Source organism: Cryptomeria japonica, chromosome 7 (assembly GCF_030272615.1).
Source record: "Cryptomeria japonica chromosome 7, Sugi_1.0, whole genome shotgun sequence".
Classification (NCBI taxonomy): Eukaryota; Viridiplantae; Streptophyta; class Pinopsida; order Cupressales; family Cupressaceae; genus Cryptomeria; species Cryptomeria japonica.
In genome coordinates, this window is record NC_081411.1 from 93,682,919 (window position 1) to 93,710,359 (window position 27,441).

Sequence of the window (27,441 nt, forward strand, 5' to 3'; positions counted from 1 at the left end):
TAGTTTTCACCATGGTACTTGCCTTGGGGCGCCACCGAAGTGGTTTTCACTGTTGGACGAAATGTTTTTCTTTCCTTTTTTTATTTTTCAATTTTCTTTGTGTATTTTTGAATTTTTGAATTTTTTATTTTTTTTGTATTTTTGAATTAGGATACTCTGAATAGATATGTGTAAAACCTGTGAAGGTACATGCTATTGATAGGATCCTCCAAAGGTTCGCCCTCTGTGGTTGAGAGCTGATATGCACTGGATCCATAGGCTGTTGTGATGATGTAAGGACCAAGCCAATTTGGTTCAAACTTTCCCTTCTTCTCTCTGTCTTGCTGATTTTTAGGATTCTATTTGAGAACTAAGTCACCTACCTCAAATGTGCGAGGATTGACTTTATGATTGTAACTGTGACTCATTCGTTGTTGATAAGCCTTGAGATGATTAAAAGTAGTTTGTCTTCGTTCATCTAATAGTTCAAGTTCCTATAAATGAGAGACCCTGTAGTCTTCATCACTTATAATGTTTTGTAAAGAGGGTAAGTCGACCTCAATAGGCAAGATAGCTTTAGCGCTGTAGACAAGGGAATAAGGTGTGGCTCCTATAGGTGTGCGGACGCTTGTACGGTAAGCCCAAAGTGCGGGATTAAGTTGGATATGCCAATTGCGGCCAGCATCATCGACTGTCTTTTTTAGGATTTTAAGAATGGTTTTATTTGACACCTCAGCTTGGCTACTACCTTGGGGGTAATAAGGTGTGGAGAAATGATGGGTAATATGGAAGCGACCACAAAGTTCACGAACATCTTGATTTTTTAAGGGACACCCGTTATCAGTGATGATGGAAATAGGAATACCATATCGACAAATGATGTATTTGATAATGAATGTAGCAATTTGTTTTCCAGTGACTTGTCTAAGAGGCATGACTTCAATCCTTTTTGTGAAATAGTTTGTGGTGGTGATGATGAATGTGTGGCCATTGGAGAAAGGAGGGCGAATCTTACCTATGAAATCGAGTCCCCAAGGGCAAAAGGGCCAAGGAGTCGCAATTGGTTGAAGTTCTTACACTGGCGCATGAATGAGGTCTACATGAAGTTGACATTATTTACATTTCTTGACAAAATGATATGAGTCTTTTTCTATATTGGGCCAATAATATCCAGTCCTGATGAGTTTCTTGGCTAAGGTAGGACCACTAGAATGTGGACCACATATCCCTTCATGAACTTCATGTAATGCAATTCGAGCTTCATCCCTTTCTAAACATCTAAGAAGAGTGCCATCTAGACCTTGACGATATAGGATATCTGCTAAAATGACATATTGAGAAGATTGGTGAATGAAAGTGTGACGTTGATTGTTGGATAAGTTAGGAGGAAGGGTATTATTACGAAGGTATGTGAAAACAGAACCATATAACTAGGAATCAGGACTGATGACACATATCATCTCAGTAGGACAGATCTCATATGAGGGGACCAAAAGGTTATCCACCAAGAACTCATAGCGGGTTTCATTCTGTGGTAGATCGATCAGTGAAGCAATAGTAGCCATGGCATCTGCGGCTTGATTTTGCTCTCTTGGTATCTGTTCAAAATCTAACTTTGTGAAATGTTGTTTCAGGTCATCCACCATTCTTTTGTAAGGCATTAATTTTTCATCTTTTGTTTGGTAGTCATCAATTGCTTAACGAATTACAAGTTGAGAATCCCCAAAAACATGAAGTTCCTGGATCTTCCACTCAACTGCAATCAGTAATCCAGTTGTTAATGCCTTGTATTCTACTATGTTATTAGTGGAAGGAAATGATAATCGCTATGATTTTGGTATGGAATCCCCTTGAGGTGTGATGAAGAGGATGCCAGCTCCTGCACCATGCTGTGTGTATGAGCCGTGAAAGTATAGTTGCCAAGGCTTTGTGTAGGATACTTTCAAGATGGATTCATCTGAAAATTTTGAAGTTAAAGGAGCATCATCTATCATAGGAGCATCTGCTAATTGATCTGTGATAGCTTGTCCTTTTATTGCTTTTTTGTCTACATATTCAATGTCAAATTCACTCAGGAGCATCACCCATTTGGCTAATCGGCCAGTAAGCATTGTTTTATTGAGAAGGCATTTCAATGGATTGATCCTTGTGACCAACTTAGTTTTATGAGTAAGTATGTAATGTAGTAATTTCCATGAAGTAAAGACCACAACAAGACATGCACGCTCAATTGGTGTGTAGTTTAACTCATATCCCACCAAAGTAGGATTGATGTAGTAGACTACCTTTTCTTTTCCGTCAGCATCTTGTTGTGCTAAGAGTGCCCCCAGTGCTGTTGAAGTAGCAGATATGTATAGTAATAGGTGTTCATCTAGAATTAGAAGCATCAAGACTGGTGGATTCAGAAGATAATCTTTGAGCATCTAGAAATCTTGTTGGTAGTTATCATCCCTTTTGAATGTGATGTTTTAGTGTAGAAAATGCTAAAAAGGATGACATTTATCATCAAGTTGTGCTATGAATGTTCGTATGGACTGGAGTCTCCCTTGCAAAGATCGAAGTTGACTGATATTTCTTGGTGGTTGCATCTCTAGGATTGCCTTGAATTTTGCTGGATCGGCTTCAATTCCTCTTTTTGAGACAATGAATCTCAGGAGCTTCACGGAGGTTACTCGAAAGACACATTTCTTGGGGTTTACCCTTACTTTGTATTTTTCCAACCGATAAAAAATGACTAAAAGTATGTCCAAATGTGTATCTCTTTCTATTGATTTTCCCAATAGGTCATCAACATAATCTTACATAGTAATGCGCATGAGATCATGAAAGATAGTAGTCATGGCTCTTTGATATGTAGAGCCTGCATGCTTTAGCCCAAAGGACATGGCATTCCAGAAGAAAGTTCCCCAAGGACAACTAAATGTCATTTTGTGTTGATCCTCAGATGCGATTTTTATTTGATTATAGCTAGAGAACCCATACATCAAAGATAACATCGCATGCCCTACTATGAGATCTACGATCAGGTCAATATTTGGCAATGGAAAATCATCCTTAGGACAAGCTTTGTTGATGTCTCTATAATCTATGCATATTCTGATGCTACGATCTGGTTTGCTGACAGGCACTAAGTTGGAGATCCATTCAGGGTAATCAATTGGGCATATGAATCTGACATCTGATAATTTTTCAAGCTCCGCATTGACTAATAATGCCACTTGTGGATGCATCTTTCTTAATTTATGTTTCACTAGTTTTGCCCCCAGTTTGACTCTCAAATGATGTGTTACTAAATCCGGATCCAATCCAGGCATATCAACGTAATCATGCAAAATTGATTTGTTGCTCTGTGAAAAAACTTATGAACTTTAGTCTTTCTATCTCTGTCAGAAATTGAGCCAGGAATATGTTATGTGGAATTTCTTTTGTGCCAATGCTTGTTTTGATGGTCTCCTCTACTAACATAGATGATTTTTCTTCATATGATGGGGGGAAAATGTCAAGCCTTCCATCCTCGGGTGCCTCAGAGAGGCTTTCTCCCTCAGATACATCCTTTCTTTTCACTTTTTTGGGGTCAGACAACGCCACAACGTGGTTTTCACCATAAGACCCTTGATTTGTTTTTATTTTTATATTTTTGCGACTGGAAGGCCCAACACCGTCACCAAAATATGCCACGTTGTTGATGTCTATAATGTATCCTACCTTATGGTCCCCAAGGGGAAGATCATATCATATGCCTAGATATTCAATAAAGGCTTCATCATTTTGGAATGTGTCAAACCGTACAGGTCATTCATGGTCTGATCCGGGGGATCATTTTCAATGAATTTTCATGTTCCTCCAATGCTCCAAATTTTTGCTCTAGTATAAATATTTTGGAATACTGACTCCAACACAACTCATTTTGCATGAAATAGAGTTTGTATGTGGAAATGGTGCTTAGTCAAAGTTTGGGTCAAACTGAGTACCTAAGGCCATAAAAAAAAGGGTCAAAAATGAAAGGTACTAAAAGTCATCAAATTTGGCATCATTTTGAAGATCCTGGTGAGAGCTTTCCAAAACAACTCATTTCATAAAAAATGGAGTTCAGATGTGGAAGTTATTCAAAATCAAAGTTTGGTTGACATTTGGTCAAACTTTGTCAAAAGCATGATGTGGCAGGTCAACATGATGACATGGTATACATAGTCAACATCGTGACATGTTTATTTGAATAGAGAATTAGAAGTTGACACTTGGCTCCATCTTGATTTGACACATCATCGTGTCATCAACACCCAGTCATCATCCAATCAACACAATGACCAATCAGCCCTTGACACTCAGCATCATCTCACCTGTCCATGTGGTAAGTCATTATTGGGAAAATGAATCATTTTATTGTTTTCTATAAAAAAGTAAATAAATCAAATAACAAAATATATAAAACAAAAATAAAATACATTAAGAAAAGAAGTGTGCCTTTTCAATGTGGGACCTCCCTTATTTAATGGGATCTCGCTTTTGAAATAAAAGACCATGCTATCTTATGGATGATGGAGAGAATAAAAGGGGATTGGTTTCCTAAATATAAGCCCCTTAAATCTTTTTTAATTTTATCTCCCTTATTATTTGATCCCTAAAAAATGGGATAACCTCCCATAAAAGATAATTGAAATTATAATAGCGAGATATTTTGACTTTTACTTGTAATGGGAGATATGGGTATACTATGGTTTTAACCCATATTAGTAAATAAATGTGTATAAAAAGGGGTAGGTTGGACATTTGATGGGGGCGATAATTTTTGTAAGTGAGTTTGAGAAATTAGTCAAGAGATTAGAGAAGAAATTTTGGCTAAGTGTTTTCTAAGTTTTTTTTTAATTTGTAAGTGGTGAAGCGAGAGGAAGCTATTGTGAATTTTGGTATTTCACTCCTACACTTCGAAAAGTGGCATTGTGCGGATAGGAGTGGCTTTGTAACTCTTTGTAAACTCATTTTTGGAGCATAATTGGATTGGTCTCACCTAGTTGGGCAGACCCGGAGACATAGTCACCTTGTGGCGAACTCCGTAATCAAATCTTGTTGTTTGCGTCTCTTTTCTCTTGCTCTCTAATTTTTCTATTTCGTCACTTCAATTTATTTGTAATTAAACATTTATATAAATGGTAATTTCAATTTGTTAAGCATTGTAATGAAAGCATTTTTACGCAATCAGTCATAGATCCTAACATCAGATCAAGTGGTATCAGAGCTAGTTTGACTAGTATTGTAGATTTTGAATGCTAACAAGATCCAAGCTCCTACAAGGCCAAGGTGAGCTTGAAGCCTACAATCCTAAAATTGGGAAACGAAGGACATTTCCAAAGAAGTCTGTGCCTAAATATTGTGGGGAATTAGATGCTAAGAAGTTAGACGATTGGGTTCAACAAGTAGAGGTTTATTGTAGATTTCAAGATCTTCTTGATGATGCCTCTAGAATCCAGTTGGCTACACTTCGGTTGGGAGGTATCACTCTCACCTGGTGGGAGAGTAGAACTCGGTCTGAAATCTCACAACATAGTAGAGTTAGTTTGACTTGGTTAGAATTTGTTGGTGCTCTTAGGAAGCAATTCTACCACTTGGATCATATGCAACAACTAATGATGAACTGACAATGTTTTAGGCAAGGGAAAAGATAGTCTATCCAAGAGTACGCCCATGAGTTCAGGAAGAGGGCTATTGCATTGGATGTCCCTTTGTATACACACGATACTTTGTTAAAGTACATAGGTAGTTTGCACTCATATCTTAGAGATTCCATTTTGGCCTTGAGTCCTAGTAACTTGGATGATTTTTGTGTTCAAGCCACACACTTAGAGGCAGGTGGAAAGGGTTGTTTTGATAACAAGTTTGGTGATGGTAGCTCTATACAGAAGTCATCCAAAGATGCAGAGTCATTTAAAGCAAAGAAGACAACTACTACCAAAAAGATGGATGTTCAGCTAACTTTGACATGCTCACATTGTGACAGGAATATGCATGACGAAGAACACTATTGGCAGTTACATCCTAAATTGAGACTGACGTGGGCTCAGAAAAAGGGGGCTCAAAAAAAGGATTAGAAAAAGAAAGGCAAGGAGAAGACCACAAATGTTGCCATCGATCTTGGTTTAGATTCTGAGGATGAATCTAATATTTTTGTGATGGGTTTGAAAGGTAAAGCTCCCATTGCTTGTGTTTCTTCTAATAGTTGTGCTTCTACTTCTCGAGTTGATAGTGTTTTTGAAGATCCAAAGAGAAATGAACTTTTTCATGTAAGGGTTATCGCTAAGAATGTGAAAATTGATGCACTCATAGATAGTGGTTCTCAGGTTAACTTGATTTTTGAAAGTGTCAAAAAATTGGGATTAAAAGCCACTCCGCATAAGAGACCCTATCAACTAGGTTGGATTTGTGAGAATGGTAAGTTGCAAATAACAAGGCAGTGCACCTTACAATTCACAATCACAAGCAAGTTTGTGGATGAGGTATAATTCGATGTGGTTCCATTGGATATCTATGGAATAGTGCTCAGAAGCCCTTATGTATTTGATCGAAAGGCTATTTTCTATCGAGAGAAGAATCATTATCATCTGTGTAAAGATGGCTTGCAGTATATTACGCATTCTCATAGATTTAAGACTGATTGTTCTTTTGTGAATATAGGACAACTAAAGAGGATGATTAATGCGAGTAAGGATTTGACTCTCATGTCTATCAGTTCAGGTGTTTCGAGGCAGGATACAGAGGTGGTCAAGGCTACTGATGAACAAATGTTGTAGGATATGCCAACAAGACAGCTTGTGGAGATAGAAAATGAAAGCAAGGATAATCGAGATCCTTCTAGTAAAAATGTTCATGAGGTGAAAGACCATTTTGCTATTGATTTGTTCACTTTTGGATCTGCATTGTTGCTTAGTTTGATACTAGGCAGTGGTTATTGGTTAGTGGCTACAACAATTGAGGTAGAGGCATATGGGAGTGATCTCATGATGTCTATCATCAACAATATTTTTTCAGTCTTAATCTTGATTGTGAGTCAGGTACAAAGATGCAAAGATGACACAAGGAAAGTGGGGAGGTCATGTCCTCACTCTATGTCAGTATAGATATAACTTTTGGAGGTCCAAAAGTCCTTCAGTGGGGAGGTGTGATTCGGAGGATCATTTTCAATGAATTTTCATGTTCCTCCAATGCTCCTGATTTTTTCTCTAGTATAAAGATTATGGAATATTGACTCCAACACAACTCATTTCGAATGAAATAGAGTTTGTATGTGGAAATGGTGCTTAGGAAAAGTTTGGATCAAACTAAGTACCTAAGGCAATAAAAAAAAGGGTCAAAAATCAAATTTGCCAAAAGTCATCAAATTTGGCATCATTTTGAAGAGCTCAACAAGAGCTTTCCAACACAACTTGTTTCATCAAACATGGAGTTCAGATGTGGAAGTTATTCAAAGTCAAAGTTTGGTCAACATTTGGTCGAACTTTGTCAAAATGATGATGTGGAAGGCAACATGATGATGTGGTATACATAGTCAACATCATGACATGTTTCTTTGAATAGCGAAGTAGAAGTTGACACTTGGCTCCATCTTGATTTGACACATCATCGTATCGTCAACACCCACTCATCATCCAATCATCACAACGACCAATCAGCCCTTGACACTCGACATCATCTTGCCTCTCCATGTGGCAAGTCATTATTGGGAAAAGGAATCATTTTACTATTTTATATAAAAAAATAAATAAATCAAATAACAAAATATATAAAACAAAAATAAAATACACTAAGAAAAGAAGTGTCCCTTTTCAACGTGGGACCTCGCTTATTTAATGATATCTCTCTTTTAAAATAAAAGACCATGCTATCTTATGGATGATGGAGAGAATAAAAGGGGATTGGTTTCCTAAATATAAGGCCCTTAAATATTTTTTTATTTTATCTCCCTTATTATTTGATCCCTAAAAAATGGAATAACCTCCCATAAAAGATAATTGAAATTATAATAGGGAGATATTTTGATTTTTACTTGTAATGGGAGATATGGGTATAATATGGTTTTAACCCATATTGGTGAATAAATGTGTATAAAAAGGGGTAGGTTGGACATTTGATGGGGGAGATAATTTTTGTAAGTGAATTTGAGAAATTAGTCAAGAGATTGGAGAAGAAATTTTGGCTAAGTGTTTTCTAAGTTTTTTTTAATTTGCAAGTGGTGAAGAGAGATGAAGCTATTGTAGATTTTGGTGTTTGACTCCCGCACTTCGAAAAGTGGCATTGTGCGGATAGGAGTGACTTTGTAACTCTTTGTAAACTCATTTTTGGAGCATAATTGGATTGGTCTCACCCAGTTGGGCAGACCTAGAGATGTAGTCACCTTGTGGTGAACTTCGTAATCAAATCTTGTTGTTTGTGTCTCCTTTCTCTTCCTCTCTAATTTTTCTATTTCATCACATCAATTTATTTGTAATTAAACATTTATGTATATGCTAATTTAAATTTGTTAAGAATTGTAATGTTAGCATTTTTATGTAATCAGTCATAGATCCTTAATCAGATCATGGTCCCAATCAATAAGTTGGTGATGAACAAGGGGAAGGCCTTTGATGTTTTCAAAGTTAATGGGACTAAGGGTGAAAATGCAGTTATATTCAAGTATGTCAAGGAATTTGTCGAGGACATCGTTGGCACTCTCCTCACTTGTCTCGATTGTGAATGAATCCAAATTATCATCACTAGTAGCGCATTCCGGCACAGGTGTCCTCATTCTTTGTGATTTCAACCTAGAACCTAGAGGCAAGGACTGCGTGGGATCCTCAGGGGTTGTTTCTTGAGCAACTTTGAATTTTCTATAAAATTCCTTTTTTTCTGTGGGTTCACCTAGTTCTCTGAATGTCTCAGTGAGATCATAGTCACTGGAGGATTTGTATAAACCCCATTCCCATTCATTGGAGTCGGTGGAATAGTGGTTCTCTTGTTAATTTTTGGCAGCTTTGATTTGTAATGCTTATTCTGTCTTTTGAGTATTTACCTTGGAAGACATGAAACCAAGTCCTTTCGAGCGTTCCTTTTTGAATGTCAATTCTAGTTGCAAAGGTTGAATGATACCTTCCTTTCTTAATCCAAGAGGACTTTTACCATCATACCCAAATTTTTGTAGGATCTTGAATCCTTTGCCATATTTTTCACATGGTATGCTGATGTGATCTTGTGTATCATTTTCAAGGTATTTGTAAAGCATTTTGTATAAGTCTTCTTCTTCCATTTCACCCCATCTTTGGAATATAGTAGGATCCCATTTGAGTGTAATAATAGATACCCATCTAGAAGGATGTGGTCATCCATATTCTTTTGGCGAACTTATAAATTGTTGTAAGCACATGGTTTGATTCAAAGTGTATTCACCCATGCCCTTGTCCTAATATTTCTCTTTAAGCTCACCTTGTTTTAATGTCGAATGTTTTAATGATTCAGGATCAATGTATGCAGAAGAAGGGACAACTTCCCTATTACTTGGAATAATCATCTCAATTTTTGGTCTCAAGATATTGCAGTATATAAATGGATTAGGATCAGCATTAACTATTATTTCAACTCCATTGTGAGGAAACTTAATGCATTGGTGGTATGTAGATGGGACTGCCCTCATTTCATGAATCCAAGGATGTCCTAGCAATATGTTTTATGTGATATCCAAGTCTAGGAATTCACAAACCACATCCTTTGTAACTGGCCCAACTCTGAGAGGTAAGGTGACTGTGCCTTTGGATGAACGCTCTTCATCATCATATGCCTTGATTGTAATTGTGTTTGTAGCATTCATGGCTTTATCAAAATATCCCCATTGTATTATTGTGTTCAAAGTATATATGTTTAGACCTGCTCCTCCATCTATCAGGACTCACTTGATTCAATGTTTGTGTAGGAAGGCCTCGATGTGTAAAGGTGCATTATGTGGTTGGTTCATGGAGGCGTCGTCAGCTTCTACAAATGTAAGGGAGTGTGGAACAAAAAGGTATTCCACCATGGCTTGAAAATGGTCCACGTTCAGATCAGTAGGAAAAAAAGTATCTCTCAAGATTTTGTCAAGAATGGCTTTATGTGCAGTGGATATGTGCAAGAGCTCAAGGATGGAGATAAACGTGGGTGTCTTCCCTAACTATTCTACAAGGTCATACTCAGGCTTGGTTTATGAGGAAGTACTGGTTTTAGCTGGAGCACCTTGCAAGGTGAATTTACCTCAATGAGTTGTAACATTACATTCAAAGGTAGGTTCAGAAGAAGATCCAATTACTTTTAGGACAATTTTGGGTCTTTGGGTAGAATTCTCAGGCGTTTTTGTCCTTGATGATAATGTTAGAGACATAATTGTCCATTGAAATGTGATTGATAGTTGAATCATAGTTATAAGATGCTCTAATATAGTTGGTTTGGTCATCTGTGGCTTTATCTTTTCCCTTGTCATGTTTTGGAAATGCCTCTTTAAATATTTCATGTTCTTGATTGGATGAGTGTCCTTCAATCTCAATGTCACCTCTATCAATAAGATCTTGTATGATGTTCTTCAGTCGATGACAATTTCATGTTTTATGACCTTTTATTTTATGAAATTCACAATATTCATCATCATTCCACCAATTTGGTTTGACCTCTGGCTCATATGGAGGCAAATATGTAATTATTATTATTTTGTTTGCCACTAGCTTCTTGAAAATTGATTCTAGTGGTTCTCCCAGTGGGGTGTACTTCCTTCATGACTTTGAAGTTGTTTGAGTATTCACCTAATTGTTTGTAGAGCTTGATCCAGAAAAAATGATTTTAGGTCGCACTGTATTGGCATCCACAACACCATCATTGAGTGTGTTCTTGTTTTTACTCCAAAATCTTGGCTTGTCTTTTCCTTTATAGTCCTCTTTGTTTTCTTTGAATATTTTGACGACTCCTTATTCAATTAGGACCCTCTCTATTGCTAAGCCTTTTTCAATGGCGTCCTTGAAAGTGGACAAACAAACTTTTCTTAAGTCATAACCAATGTCTTTGTTGACATTCTGGGTGAACATCTCTACCATTTGTTTTTGTGGAATTTCACAAGAGAATCTATTGGCTAGACTCCTCCATCTTTTTAAAAATGATGAAAAAGATTCTCCATCCTTTTGTTTCGTGTTACAGAAAGTAGTGACTGATATGTCTGTCTCTAAGTTGTATGAGAAATGTTGGATAAATGCCTTTGCTAAGTTACCCCATGACTTAATTCTAGGTGGGAGTTGGGAGAACCATTCCATAGCTTGATCACCTAAGCTCTATGGGAATAATCTCATCAAATATGTCTCTTTTGCTACTACCTCAATGCAAGCTATGAAAAACTATCTTATATGTGCCTTAGGATCTCCTTTTTCTCTATACTTATCAAACTTAGGCATCACGAAATGTGTAGGAAATGGCGGCATTGGAATGCTCTTGTCAAATGGATAGGGACATATGTCTATCATTGTGTAAGTTGGCCTTGGTGTATTTGTGTCCTCCATTTTCTTTTGTAAGCCCTTAATTTGCTGCTCCAAATTTTTCTTAGGTGGAGATCAACTTCTTGGACCATACCCCATGCCTGAACCACCGGGTCGAGGAGCATGTTGCATATATGGATGGTATTGATCATACACATGTTCATATGGAGGAGGTCTATAATGATGTTGCATATAGGGACCACTTGGCAAAGAGTCATGGTGAGGAATGTAATATCTGCTTTTTCCATGTATACCATACTCTATAGGCATGTCATGAGTTTTTTCTAATGTGTTGCCCCCAAATTTGACACGGGGTTTCCTTGTGTCCAAATTTTGGGCATGCCTTTGGATTTCCAATTGCTTTGGTGGTTGGTCCTTAGCATTGGATAACCTAGGAAGCTCAATAAGTCTTAAACTGACTGCTCTTGTTTGCTGGGCTATAAAGTTTTCCAATTCTAAACATAGACGTGCTTGTATACTTCATAGACACGCTTAAATGACACAGACGTGGTTCTATCAGACACAAATGCATTTATGAGATATTGTAAATGCAATGTTGCTCAAGAGAACATAGACGCATCTTTGCCATTCACAGATGCATTTATATGGCATAGATGCGATTTTGTCAGACACGGGTGCGTTTTTGAAAAACTGAGTGCAATTTTTCCAATTCATGAAGTTGTTTTGGTGTGACCAAATCTAAATTATTGATTGTTTTTCATGACAAGAGGACACAATGTTGATGAAGACTCAATCTTTGTATGTGTTTAGACTCAAAATGACTCAAAGAAAAGTGTGTTGTTTGATGTAAAAATGTTTTGCATACACTTGAAGACACAAGAGACACAATGTTTTGATGTTCGGTCTTGAGTGTTTGATAGTTCAAAATAAGACAAGCACAATTCCTATGGTTGGATAGGACAATAGTTGTTGATCCCACATGGGGTTTCGCTCAAGGCTATGCTATTCAGAGTGGATACTTAGATGATTGACCCCACTGGCTCCACCCTCGGCACTCACTTTTTTGGGGCAGCCAAGCATCAGTCCCCATGAAAACTCCCCTTGGCAAACTTTGTATCTCTACTAAGAACCATATGTGTGTGGGTCACTCTAGAGGTCTGACCTCCTCACCCAACAACTAGAAGGATTTTGGCTTTCTAAAACAAAAAGGTGCTAGTAAGGGCATCCGCTCATGTGGCCATACATGCGGCACTTTCAGCTCTGTAAATACAGAAGGTTCCTAGCCAGTAGGGGTTACGCCCTACAACTGATCAAATAAATTTGACCAAACAGGTTTGTGGGGAGTTATAGTGTCGGTATGAACTAATCAACACATGTTACCCATGGCTTTCACCATGGATAGAGTTGTTTATAGTGGTTCGGAAGAGGATGGCTTTTCCTCGCTACCACTTGGGTACTTCTCTCCTCACTAGTAGTCCTAATGACCACATGAGGAGACAGGCCTTCTAAAGTTGAAACAAAAGGAGCCTTTTGTCCAAGGCACAAAAGTCACTGGTTCAATTTTAGTGCACCAATTGAAGTGTTTGATAATCTATGAGAACAAGGAACATAATAAAGATCAAAAGAAGAAACCTTGTCAAGGTCCTACAACAAAGTTTTGTTAGTAATTTGGATTGTTTCAAATGATCACCCCTCCATGCAAGCACACAAGTTAGGTAAAATTTAGATCCAAAAGACTGTAAAATAGGGGTCTTCGACAAAATGATTTTGCTTTCAAGAAAAGTTGCACCAATTTTGTTAGCTAGATCAGAAGATGTTAGCTTAATATAAACCAAATCTAAAATCTGAATGATGAAATAAAAACCCCAAAACTGGATAACAAACCGAAATTGAAAAGTTGAAACATAGACACGATTTCACTTAGCACAAATGCTACAGAAAAATGCATACGTGCCTAGACCTGACACAGACGCGTCTTTGGGACACATACGTGATTACCAAACACAGACGCACCTGAAGGCTTCACAGACGCGATTTTGGAACACAAATGCGACCTGCAGTCATCAAAAGAAAATAAAACTAGTGTTGAAGACGCAGACACGAGTCCAGATATCACAAACACGACAGAAATTCAGAAACGCAATCTCAAAATGCGCAAACGCGAAAATGTCAAAATATTGTGGGAAATGCCAGATTTGCAACTTCAAAAACACCAAATCTGCAACAAAAGATGTTAAATGCAAAAGGGACAAGGATCCCACCGGGCGTGCCAAAATGTATATGGTGAAAATGGAAACAACAATATTGAAAGACTAAATGGATTCAACCACAAAACCCTAGCCTAACAACAACAAAGATCCGCCATAACATATGAAGATTACCTAAGACAATGCAAATCAAATGAAATCACAAAGATTATACCATCACATGTCCAATAGGGTTTGTATCTCCATTCTTCATATCCCCATTGATCTTGCTTGATATATTTTCTCTCACATTTTATGTGTTCACAAGGGCTCAACAAAGAATGGAAATGTGGTTGCAAGTAGGCTTGATTGCATATGAAAGTTTGAATGATAGAGTAGTCGAGTCGGGTTTGATAATGAAGAAAACATCTCCTTATATAGAAGACACTATAGGAAATCAAGGGATTAGATTGAGAGGTGTAAAAGATAAATGGTTGGCTAAGATTAGAGGGTAGGTAGATGAAATAATAAAATAATGAGAGGGTAGGTAGTGTAGGAATTAAGAGATGAATGACATGTATCATAGGTAGAAAAGGATAATGAATTAATTAAATAAATAAAGATTTTTTTAATTAATGGAGGAAGTGGGATGAATTACATAAATATGATATTTATTTAGTTTAGGAAAAAGGACAAGCTAAATAAATAAAGATATTTATTTAAATGAGAAATAAGGTTAGAAGAGGATAAATGAATTAATTAAATAAATAAAGATTTATTTAATTAATAGAATAATTAGGCTAAAGTAATTAAATAAATAAAGATATTTATTTAATTAGAGAGGACAATTTTAGGTGTCCTAAAATACTATGGATTATTTTTACGTAAAAGTAAAATATTTTAATCCATTTTAAATTAACCATGCCTAATATAAATACATGAATGACCAACATAAATATATATTTAATGATCATAAATGTAAGAGCTAGTCACCTCTTAAATATATTATACTAATACGAAAGTGAAAAGAGATATTCCATATTGTAACAAATAATCTAATTTATACAAAATAATCAGAATTTCATATTTTAATTTAAATATTTGAATAATGACATCCTAAACAATAAGTTGACCAGATATGTGAACCAATTTCATAGAAGAAAAACCACTTCAATTTAATTCAAGGCTAAAATTTCTAATCCCACAAAACAATAGTTATTATGGTAAATTATGTGTATTGAATGGCCTAGAATAATTGAAAGGAGCTTGTAAATTATATTATTTGTTTATTTTGATATTTATTGTTATTGTACAAAATTCATTCGCCATGAGCATTCCCATTCAATTCACAAAAAGAAATGATGAAGTTCTCTTGCAGATGAATTTTCATTCTAAATAGTTTTGCACATTCCTTCTAGTTTAAGTTTATATCATCAGATTAATCTTCATCTTCACCTTTATTTTTGTGTGGCCATGACACGCTAAGGTCATGCATGTGACCTAGTCATGTTATCTATCTTCAACATACATAAATATTTTTATGTGTTTAGAAACAATATCTGATTGCTGTAGCAGGTTCTGTGGATGCTTCACATTGGTGAGCATGTTTCAATCTCATATCCTTAAAATATAAATTAGCAATATTTAAAAATGCATTCTACTTTTCTACAAGAAAAATTTTGAGTCACTAGATAAACACAAAACCTCCAAAAACTGAAAAGCTTCTGATTTTGTGACAGATGATCAAAACCGAAATTCATATGTATAATTTCAATAGCCTAAAACTGTGAGGTTGAATATGTTTATCTGTCAAAGTTGTAATTTACAAAACTTGTTTGTACATGGATTACTCTATAATACATACTGAAGACTGCCTTACAACAAATATGAAAATTTAGATTAGATATTAATCAATTTTAAGAAATTTACAAGTTCTAAGAAATGTTTCAGATGTATACAGAAATCAAGATGTTGTGTTTAAATGAAATCCATGATTTCCATTCTGAAAATTATAGGCTACCCAAAGAAATAAAAACTTATATAAAAGAATGTACTCTATGGAAACATTTAATCTCTTTGATGTTGGTGTGAAATGAGAGATAGCTATATAAGCAAATGATAAATCTATATGTACATTATCCACCATTAACCATTATAGAGAGCTTTAATTTAATTCTATAAAATGTTACGTATGACACTTGAATGATAAGAATGGGTGATACTATAAGATGTTTTTGATAAGTGTCATTGGATTTGTCACTGATTGTGACATCATAGGACGAAATTCAAATGTTTTCAATACATTTCACAAAATTATGTTCCATTGATTCAATTTGTTCTACCAAGTGATTTCTTATTTGTGTTCTCGTTGATTCATTATTTCTTCTTGATTATTTGCCTCACATTGTTGCACACCTTTAACTACCTCATTAGTCAAACTACCATGAGGGCATTAATTTTTTAGAGTATTGTGCCTAAGATTATCAATCTTTGTGACTTGTGATTTGTCCTCAACAAATGGATCAGAGTTCCCCACCACAAATTCACTTGTAGAAAATAATTTTTTTTGAGAATTTCAATAGAATTTTGCTTCTAATTTTGAATATCAAAAATAAAAAAAGGATTACAAGTGGCATGGTGCAAGGCATAATTCCACCTTGATTAGGATCACTATTATGCTTTGAGCGCTTCAAGCACTTGTAACTTTGAGATACATTCATATCAGGCTGAACATTGCATAAGAATTCACTTGCTCTTGTAATATGAACTGGTTGAGAAGTAGGATTTGAAGGAAAATTTGTAGTTGAATCCTCTGACAAACAAGTTGGCCCACCCTAAGAATCAATTTTATAACAAAAGGAAACTAGTGTAGGATCCATTTGACAAAGCATGCCAACAACCTGATCATGCGTAAGACAAGGATTAGCAAAGTGAACACTAAATTCTTACTACCTGACATAAAACATTTCAACTTAAATAAGTGTATGTCTCTATTTGCACATTTAACCATACCGCATCCCTTAGTGCATATGCTCTGCTATAAATTTGAGCTCCATTGTAATCATCACCATTACATGCATATTATGCAAAACTAATGATAGTTATGATTAGGAATGAATGGGAAACAAAATTTTGTTCAACCCCATAAAGCTGCTAGGATCATAGGCATGCCAATTCATGCTTACTTTTGCATTGGCTCAAATTAGTTCCACATCTTGCAAGAATGTTGAGCATGTCAAGTAACGCCTGTTATCTACACACTACAGTAAAGTAGTGATATCCATTGGATTTTGAACTATTGAATATAGTCAGGAGTGCCTTCATTTATGACAGAGTAATGGAAGACACTAAACTGTTTTTCATATAGAAGTCTGGACATTAGATGTGGATACATATAAGCACTCAAAATTAATTTTCACTTGGTAAATACATCCTCAAAAAATGAATCAAGTAATGATTGATGCATCACTATAAAACCTGCTGCAGACATCCCAAAGACATATTCGAAGTCGTCGAATAACATGCTCCTCTGCTTCTGCCTTGGAACATTGCTCAGTTTCACTTGGTCCTCTTGTTGCTTTTGGTACCTTTTGTATTTTAGGATTAGAAACATTATTTTTAGGAGGAATTACCACTCTTTGATCAGGGATAGTAAGAACACCATCAACCAGTTGTGAGATGAATCTACACCTGTCATCGGAACCTGGTTTCTCTACTTGGTAACTGCACATAAAGCAAAAGACTGTAATCCATTTAGGTCAGCTCTTATTAATTAGTGGCACCTAGGTTTAATATTATATGAGTCTGTGACTTAATCTGCTAGAAAAAGTAGGATCTATTGGATTGATTAGCAGGTAAATTCAATTGGTGTCTTGGGATTTTACCTTCTATTATATTGAACCAAAATAAAATTTGTAATGCATTCAAGGTGTACCAAACACCATCAAATTCATGTAAACTCAATTCAATGAAAAATTCAATTTATACAGAGTCAAAAGCTAACAAGGTACTTGGTACACAATACTATACACAATGGATTCACATGCCTAAGAATAATCTTGAACAAACTAAGCAATGAAAATACAAAAACCAACACAATGATGTCGTTGATACATACATATAGCGATGACCAAACAAGGATGTAGCTTCTCCATCCAATTCATTAGATGGAAAAGAGGAGGTTGCAAGAAGTAATAAAGGAAGGTTTGATGACAATTATTCCAATATAGCTAGTAGAACAAGTCTTAAATGATTGTGGGCCAATGAAGCTCAGTGAAACAGACAAAATCACATATTTACTCATTTTACGAAGCTCTAGCAATAAAAACAAAATGATTTCAAATATATCACAGGAAATCCCAAAGGCATAGAACTTTAAAAGTATCAAGTATATTAATGTATTGATATACACACTATCTCCCACCAAAGTTGAAGTTGAGGCAGATACAAGATAGGAGTAGTCATCCTTGCTTATCCCATAATGTGTACTAGTGCTTCCTAAGGGTTCCATGCGCTTGGGTCAGACAAAAGTAATGGAAGTCCAAGACAATGCACATGGAACCTCTCTAATTTGTGTAAAACTACAGGGCCAATATGATCCTGGCAAGAAAAGTACAAATATAGCATCCTTCAGAAATTTAGCTAGCTTACAAGCTAGCCAATTCAAAAGTTGTAAAAAACAGACTCATGTTATAGACATGTAAACATCTATGAAAGCATTTTCTAACTGTACCAAGACAAAACCCTCCTTCCCGCAAAGTAGGAGTCTTGGTCTATAAACAAACGGAATGGGAGAACCATAGGGAAATCCATTTAACTTGGCAAGATTGCAAGAACTGTCATTCATCGAATCTTTTTTATCACCCTTGGCCACTACCTAGAAGATCTCAAAAATATAATCACTGATTATTTTTAGATGTCCTTATAAGAATGGAGCTATTACTAGGGACAATGGCCTTGACTATACTATTGTACCTCTATGGGCAACAGGAGTAATAGTAGACATAGCTTCCAAGAAATCATGCTTCTCTAATTTCAGAGAATCAAAATCTATGACAAATTTATAACCACTAGTGTATACTTGAGGATCTTTCTCATGGAAAGCATTAATTGAAGCTTTTGTGCACAAGGCTTTTAAATCAGTACCATAATACCACCATTTTTGTATGATGACAGCTTTGGGTGATTCTAGCCATATGATTTTGAAATCATTGTATAATGACACTTATGATTTTGATATATATATATGAGATGATTCATCCTTTTGGCAGCTATATACATGTGTACCTATGTGATGTATGTTTTTATGTGATGCTTATGATATGGATGCAAATATGTACATGATGAAATGCCATTATTTTATTCTTTTATGTTTTATATGTTTATGCAAATGCAATTTTGGATGTATGAAATGCAAATGAATATGATAATGCAAAAAATAATTTACATGATGAAAATATAAAATGTGCTAACCTGTGTTGTGTGCAAGATGTGATGCAATTGTGATATCTATATGTATGTATGATATGCTAACATGTGGTAATGTGTAGGTGAAACTACATAAAATGCAAACATTTTTGGTGTTTCATTATACTCAGTCATGTGATAACAGGCTACACAAACTCAGGAAGGATGATGGAGGTCAATCAAGAAAGGGGGATGGAAGATAGAAGATCTAGAAGTGAAAGAGCTTCTTGTGCATTATCATCATTGAGCTTTATTATGGCAAATAAGTTATGATAATAGAGGTATATGTTCGACCCAGAAAGTCATTGTACCTATTTGCATGGAGATAAGACAGTAGCAAACAAGGAATGCCCCAGTTCATACTAGACTCATAATGTCCTCATATCCTTGGACAAGTCATAGCATTACTAAGAGACAATCCACAGATAGCAAAGAAAAATAGGTGATGATACCCCATCCTTGCCTTTCTAGTCAAAGACATTCTGGAGATAAGATCTCTAGTCAGAGACATCCCAGAAAAGCTAAAAGACATGTCACCAGAAAGATAAAATCAAAAGAAAACCAAGACTCAACACCAAAATCCACTGTAGTCCTCAAGTTTAGTGTCTCTTGTCACTTGTATAAGTCTTATTTGATTGTGGTCACAATGTTTACTTTCACAAAAATGATAGATAGCACTGAACCATAATGTTGTTTGAGTCCATTGAAAGATTTGATTTGTTGAAGCCCATTGTTGCTGTTGTGTCTCATCTGAAACTAATTGAATCCATGAAATTGGTACTTTATTGTGGAGAAGATGGAACTTTATTGCGGATTTGTGATACAAGTGTTGCTTTATTGTGGATTGTGCATGAATAGACTGAAGAAAATTGGAAGAAACAATACTCCTTAGAACCTGTGATGCTCTCAGTTCCACACCCATCACTAGACGTAGGATTTGCATTAGCCACAGATAGGAGTTGATTTATTATGGATGGAAAGGGGTGAAAAGGGAGGTTTATTATGAATGGCTAACCAATCTTGGGTAGATCAATAACAAGCCATGATGGGAATAGGTAAGTTTATTATGAATGGAGGGGTTGTGAGTGTGTGTGTAGTGAAAGGATGAAATGGAATCTTGAAGGAGGGAGGAGCAATGTCTCTACACATGGCATCGGTGACCCATTTTTCACCATGGTACTTGCCTAGGGCGCCACCGAAGTGGTTTTCACTGTTGAACGAAATGTTTTTCTTTACTTTTTTTATTTTTCAATTTTTTTTATATTTTTGTATTTTTGATTGTTTTTTTTTTTTTTTTTGTGTGTTTTTGAATTAGGATACTCTGAAGAGTTATGTGTAAAACCTGCGAAGGTGCATGCTGTTGATAGGATCCTCTAAAGGTTCACCCTCTGTGGTTGAGAGCTAATATGCACCGGATCAATAAGCAGTTGTGATGATGTAAGGACCAAGCCAATTTGGTTCGAACTTGCCCTTCTTCTCTCTGTCTTGCTAATTTTTAGGATTCTCTTTGAGAACTAAGTCACCTACCTCAAATGTGTGAGGCTTGACTTTATGATTGTAACTGCGACTCATTTGTTGTTGATAAGCCTCGATATGATTAAAAGTAGTTTGTCTTCGTTCATCTAATAGTTCAAGTTCCTATAAGTGAGAGACCCTGTACTCTTCATCACTGATAATGTTTTGTAAATAGATTCGTAAAGAGGGTAACTCAACCTCAATAGGCAAGATAGATTTAGCACCATAGACAAGTGAATAAGGTGTGGCTCCTGTATGTGTGCGGATGCTTGTGCGGTAAGCCCAAAGTGTGGGATTAAGTTGGATATGCCAATCGCGACCAGCATCATCGGCTATCTTTTTTAGGATTTTAAGAATGGTTTTATTTGACGCCTCAGCTTGGCTGTTACCTTGGGGGTAATAAGGTGTGGAGAAACGATGGGTAATATGGAAGCGATCACAAAGTTCACGAACATCTTGATTTTTTAAGGGACACCGGTTATCGGTGATGATGGAAATAGGAATAGCATATCGACAAATGATGTAGTTGAGAATGAATGTAGCAATTTGTTTTCCAGTGACTTGTGTAAGAGGCATGACTTCAATCCATTTTGTGAAATACTCTGTGGAGGTGATGATGAATGTGTGGCCATTGGAGGAAGGAGGGTGAATCTTACCTATGAGATAGAGTCCCCATTGGAAAAAGGAACAAGGAGTCGCAATTGGTTGAAGTTCTTACACTAGCGCATGAATGAGGTCTCCATGAAGTTGATATTATTTACATTTCTTGAAAAACTAATATGAGTGTTTTTCTATATTGGGCTAGTATTATCCAGTCCTGATGAGTTTCTTGGCTAAGGTAGGACCACTAGAATGTGGACCACATATCCCTTCATGAACTTCATGTAACGCAATCTGAGCTTTGTCCCTTTCTAAACATCTAAGAAGAGTGCCATCTAGACCTTGATGGTATCAGATATTGGCTAAAATGATGTATCGAAAAGATTGGCAAATGAAAGTGCGACGTTGATTATTGGATAAGTCAGGAGGAAGGGTAGTATTATGAAGGTATGTGAAAATGGAACCATATAACTTGGAATCAGGACCAACAAGACATATCATCTCAGTAGGAGTGATCTTATATGAGGGGACCAAAATGTTATCCACCAAGAACTCATAGTGGTTTTCATTCTGTGGTAGATCGATCAGTGAAGAAATAGTAGAAATGGCATCTGTGGCTCGATTCTGCTCTCTTGGTGTCTGCTCAAATTCTAACTTTGCAAAATGTTGTTTCAGGTCATCCACCATTCTTTTGTAAGGCATTATTTTTTCAGCTTTTGTTTGGTAGTCATTAGTTGCTTGACGAAATACAAGTTGAGAATCCCCAAAAACATGAAGTTCTTAGATCTTCCACTTAACTACAATTCATAATCCAGTTGTTAATGCCTTGTATTTTACTATGTTATTACTTTAAGGAAATGATAATCGATATGATTTTGGTATGGAATCCCGTTGAGGTGTGATGAAGAGGATGCCAACTACTGCACCATGCTGTGTGTATTAGCTGTCAAAGTATAGTTGCCAAGGCTTTGTGTGTGATACTTTCAAGATGGATTCATCTGAAAATTCTGAAGTTAGAGGAGCATCATCTATCATAGGAGCATCTACTAATTGATCTGCGATAGCTTGTCCTTTTATTTATTTTTTGTCTACATATTCAATGTCGAATTCACTTAGGAGAATCACCCATTTGGCTAGTCGACCAGTAAGCGTTGCTTTATTGAGAAGGTATTTCAATGGATCAATCCTTGCAACCAACTTAGTTTTATGAGTTAGCATGTAATGTCATAATTTCCGCGAAGTAAAAACCACAACGAGACATGCACACTCAATTGGTGTGTAGTTTAACTCATATCCCACCAAAGTACGACTGATGTAGTAGACTGTCTTTTCTTTTCCCTTAGTATCTTGTTGTGCTCAGAGTTCCCCCAATGTTGTTGAAGTAGTAGATATGTATAGTAATAGGTATTGATCTGGAATCGGTGGCATCAAGACTGGTGGATTTAGAAGATAATCTTTGAGTATCTAGAAATCTTGTTGGCAGTTATCATCCCATTTGAATTTGATGTTTTTATGTAGAAAATGCTGAAAAAGGATGACATTTACCTACAAGTTGTGCTATGAAGCTTCGTATGGACTGGAGTCTCCCTTGCAAAGATCGAAGTTGACTGATATTTCTTGGTGGTTGCATCTCTAGGATTGGCTTGACTTTTGTTGGATCGGCTTCAATTCCTCTTTTTGAGACAATGAATCTCAGGAGCTTCCCGGAGGTTACGCCTAAGACACATTTCTTGGGGTTTAACCAACCTTTGTATTTTTCCAACCAATCAAAAATGACTGAAAGTATGTCCAAATGTGTATCTCTTTCTATTGCATTTCCCAAGAGGTCATAAAAAAAAAATTCCATAGTAACATGCATGACATCATGAAAGATAGTAGTCATGGCTCTTTGATATGTAGCACCTGCATTCTTTATCCCAAAGGGCATGGCATTCCAGCAGAAAGTTCCCCAAGGACAAGTAAATGTTGTTTTGTGCTGATCCTTGGATGCTATTTTTATTTGATTATAGCCAGAGAATCCATCCATCAAAGATAAAATCGCATGCCTTGCTATGAGATCTACAATTAGGTCAATATTTGGCAATGGAAAATCATACTTAGGACAAGCTTTGTTGATGTCTCTGAAATTTGTTCATATTCTGATGCTACAGTCTATTTTGCTGACAGGCACTAAGTTGGAGATCCATTCAAGGTAATCAATTGGGTGTATGAATCTGACATCTAATAATTTTTCAAGCTCCACATTGACTGATAATGCCACTTGTGGATGCATCTTTCTTAATTTATGTTTCACTAGTTTTGCCCCTAGTTTGACTGTCAAATGATGTGTTACTAAATCTGGATCCAATCCAGGCATATTAGCGTATGACCATGCAAAATTGATTTGTCTCTCTATGAAGAAACTTATGAACTTTGATCTTTCTGTCTCTAGCAGAAATTGAGCCAGAAATATGTTACGTGGAATTTCTTTTGTGCCAATGCTTGTTTTGATGGTCTCCTCTACTAACATAGATGGTTTTTCTTCATATGATGTCGGGAAAATGTCAAGCCTTCCATCCTCGGGTGTCTCAGAGATGTTTTCACGCTCGGATACGTCCTTTCTTTTTAATTTTTTGGGGTCAAACAATGCCACAATGTGGTTTTCACCTTAAGACCCTTGGTTTTTTTTTATTTTTATATTTTTGCGATTGGAAGGCCCAACACCCTCACCAAAATATGCCATGTTGTTGAGCTCTATAGTGTATCCTGCCTTATGGTCCACAGGGGGAAGATCTTATCGTATGCCTAGATATTCAATAAAGGCTTCATCATTTTGGAATGTGTCAAACAGTACAGGTCCTTCATGGTCTGATCTAGGGGATCATTTTCAATGAATTTTCATGTTCCTCTAATGCTCTAGATTTTTGGTCTAGTATAAATATTTTGGAATACTGACTCCAACACAACTCATTTTGCATGAAATAGAGTTTGTATGTGGAAATGGTGCTTAGTCAAAGTTTGGGTCAAACTGAGTACCTAAGGCCATAAAAAAAAAGGTCAAAAATCAAAGTTACCAAAAGTCATCCAATTTGGCATCATTTTGAAGAGCTCGACGAGAGCTTTCCAACACAACTCGTTTCATCAAAAAGGAGTTCAGATGTGGAAGTTATTCAAAGTCAAAGTTTGGTCAACATTTGGTCAAACTTTATCAAAATGATGATGTGGTAGGTCAACATGATGACATGGTATACATAGTCAGCACCATGACATGTTTCTTTGAATAGAGAATTAGAAGTTGACACTTGGCTCCATCTTGATTTGACACATCATCGTGTCGTCAACACCCAATCATCATCCAATCAACACAGTGACCAATCAACCCTTAACACTCAGCAACATCTCACCTCTCCATGTGGCAAGTCATTATTGGGAAAAGGAATCATTTTATTGTTTTCTATAAAAAAGTAAATAAATCAAATAACAAAATATATAAAACAAAAATAAAATACATTAAGAAAAGAAGTGTCCCTTTTCAACATGGGACCTCCCTTATTTAATGGGATCTCACTTTTAAAATAAAAGACCATGCTATCTTATGGATGATGGAGAGAATAAAAGGGGATTGGTTTCCTAAATATAAGCCCCTTAAATCTTTTTTTGTGTTATCTCCCTTATTATTTGATCCATAATTTTTGTAAGTGAATTTAAGAAATTAGTCAAGAGATCGGAGAAGAAATTTTGGCTAATTGTTTTCTAAGTTTTTTTTTAATTTGCAAGTGGTGAAGCGAGAGGAAGCTATTGTGAATTTTGGTATTTGACTCCTACACTTTGAAAAGTGGCACTGTGCGGATAGGAGTGACTTTGTAACTCTTTGTAAACTCATTTTTGGAGCATAATTGGATCGGTCTCACCCAGTTCGGCAAACCCGGAGACATAGTCACCTTGTGGTGAACTTCATAATCAAATCTTGTTGTTTGCATCTCTTGTCTCTTCCTCTCTAATTTTTCTATTTCATCACTTCAATTTATTTGTAATTAAACATTTATATACATCGTAATTTCAATTTGTTAAGCATTGTAATGTTAGCATTTTTATGCAATCAGTCATAGATCCTAACATTAGATCAAGTGGTATTAGAGCTAGTTTGACTAGTATTGCAGATTCTGAATGCTGACAAGATCCAAGCTCCTGTAAGGCTAAGGTGAGATTGAAGCCTACAATCTTGAATTCGGGAAAAGAAGGACATTTCCAAAGAAGTCTGTGTCTGAAATGGAGGTACCTGAGGAGATCAATGAGAAGGAATTTCGAAGAGCTTTCATGGCTCTGACCACGAAGGTGGATTTCTTGTTCAACGAGTACAAAGAGCAAAAGGTACGTGAAGAAGGTTCATCGAAGTAGGAAGATCATGAAGATAAGAAGGATAAATGACCACCTGGTGGTGAAGATCCTCCTTCATCTCCTTCTCCTCCTTCTTCCCCTTCTTCTTCTCATTCTTCTGGAAATCCTTTTAAGGGTGTGTATAAGCCTAAAATTAAGTTTGTTGTTAAATTTGAACTACCTAAATATTGTGGGGAATTAGATGCTGAGAAGTTATATGATTGGGTTCGGCAAGTAGATTTTTATTGTAGAGGTCAAGGTCTTCTTGATGATGCCTCTAGAATCTAGTTGGCTATGCTTCGGTTGGGAGGTATCGCTCTCACCTTGTGGGAGAGTAGAACTCGGTTTGAAATCTCACAACATGGTAGAGTTAGTTTGACTTGGTCAGAATTTGTTGGTGCTCTTAGGAAGCAATTCTACCCCTTGGGTCATATGCAATAGTTAATGATGAGCTAGAAAATTTTTAGGCAAGGGAAAGGGCAATCTATCCAAGAGTACACCCATGAGTTCAGTAAGAGGGCTATTGCATTGGATGTCCCTTTGTATACATAGGATACTTTGTTAAAGTACATAGGTGGTTTGCACTCATATCTTAGACATTCAATTTTGGTCTTGAGTCCTAGTAACTTGGACGAAGTTTGTGTCCAAGCCACACAATTAGAGGCAGAAGGAAAGGGTTCTTTTGATAACAAGTTTGGTGATGGTAGCTATATACAGAAGTCATCCAAAATTGTCAAGTCATCTAAAGCAAAGAAGACAACTACTACCAAAAAAGGGATGATCAACTAACTTTGACATTCTCACATTGTGACAGGAACGGGCATGACGAAGAACACCGTTGGCAGTTACAGCCTAAATTGAGACTGACGTGGGCTCAGAAAAAGGATCAAAAAAAGAAAGGCAAGGAGAAGACCACAAATGTTGCCATCAATCTTGGTTCAGATTCTGAGGACGAATCTAAGATTTTTGTGATGGGTTTGAAAGGTAAAGCTCCCATTGCTTGTGTTTCTTCTAATAGTTGTGCTTCTACTTCTCGAGTTGATAGTGTTCCTGAAGATCCAAATAGAAATGAACTTTTTCATGTAAGGGTTATCACTAAGAATGTGAAAATTGATGCACTCATAGATAGTGGTTCTCAAGTTAACTTGATTTTTGAAAGTAAAAAAAAAAGCATTGAAAACCACACCACATAAGAGACCCTATCCACTAGGTTGGATTTGTGAGAATGGTAAGTTGCAAATAACAAGGCAATGCACCTTACAATTCGTGATCACAAGCAAGTTTGTGGATGAGGTACAATTCGATGTGGTTCCATTAGATATCTATGGAATAGTGCTCAGAAGCCCTTATCTATTTGATCAAAAGGATATTTTCTATTGAGAGAAGAATCATTATCATCTATGTAAAGAGGGCTTGCAATATATTGTGCATTCTCACAGATTTAAGACTGATTGTTCTTTTGCGAATACATGACAACTAAAGAGGATGATTAATGCGAGTAAGGATTTGACTCTCATGTCTGTCAGGTGTTTCAAGGTAGGATACAGAGGTGGTCAAGGCTACTGATGAACAAATGTTGTAGGATATGCCAACAAGATAGCTTGTGGAGATAGAAAATGAAAGCAAGGATAATTGAGATCCTTTCGTTAAAAATGTTCATGTGGTGAAAGACCATTTTGTTGTTGCATTGTTCACTTTTGGATCTGCATTGTTTCTTAGTTTGATACTAGGCAGTGGTTATTGGCTAGTGGCTACAACAGTTGATGTAGAGGCACATGGGAGTGATCTCATGATGTCTATCATCAACAATATTTTTTTAGTCTTAATCTTGATTGTGAGTCAGGTACAAAGATGCAGAGATGACACAA

At 36.3% G+C, this 27,441-nt stretch overlaps 1 pseudogene; it reads right to left on the reverse strand.

Moving 5' to 3' along the window:
* LOC131856458 (ATPase family AAA domain-containing protein At1g05910-like) overlaps positions 1-27,441 on the reverse strand; it is an 88,477-nt pseudogene that overhangs the window by 46,024 nt on the left and 15,012 nt on the right.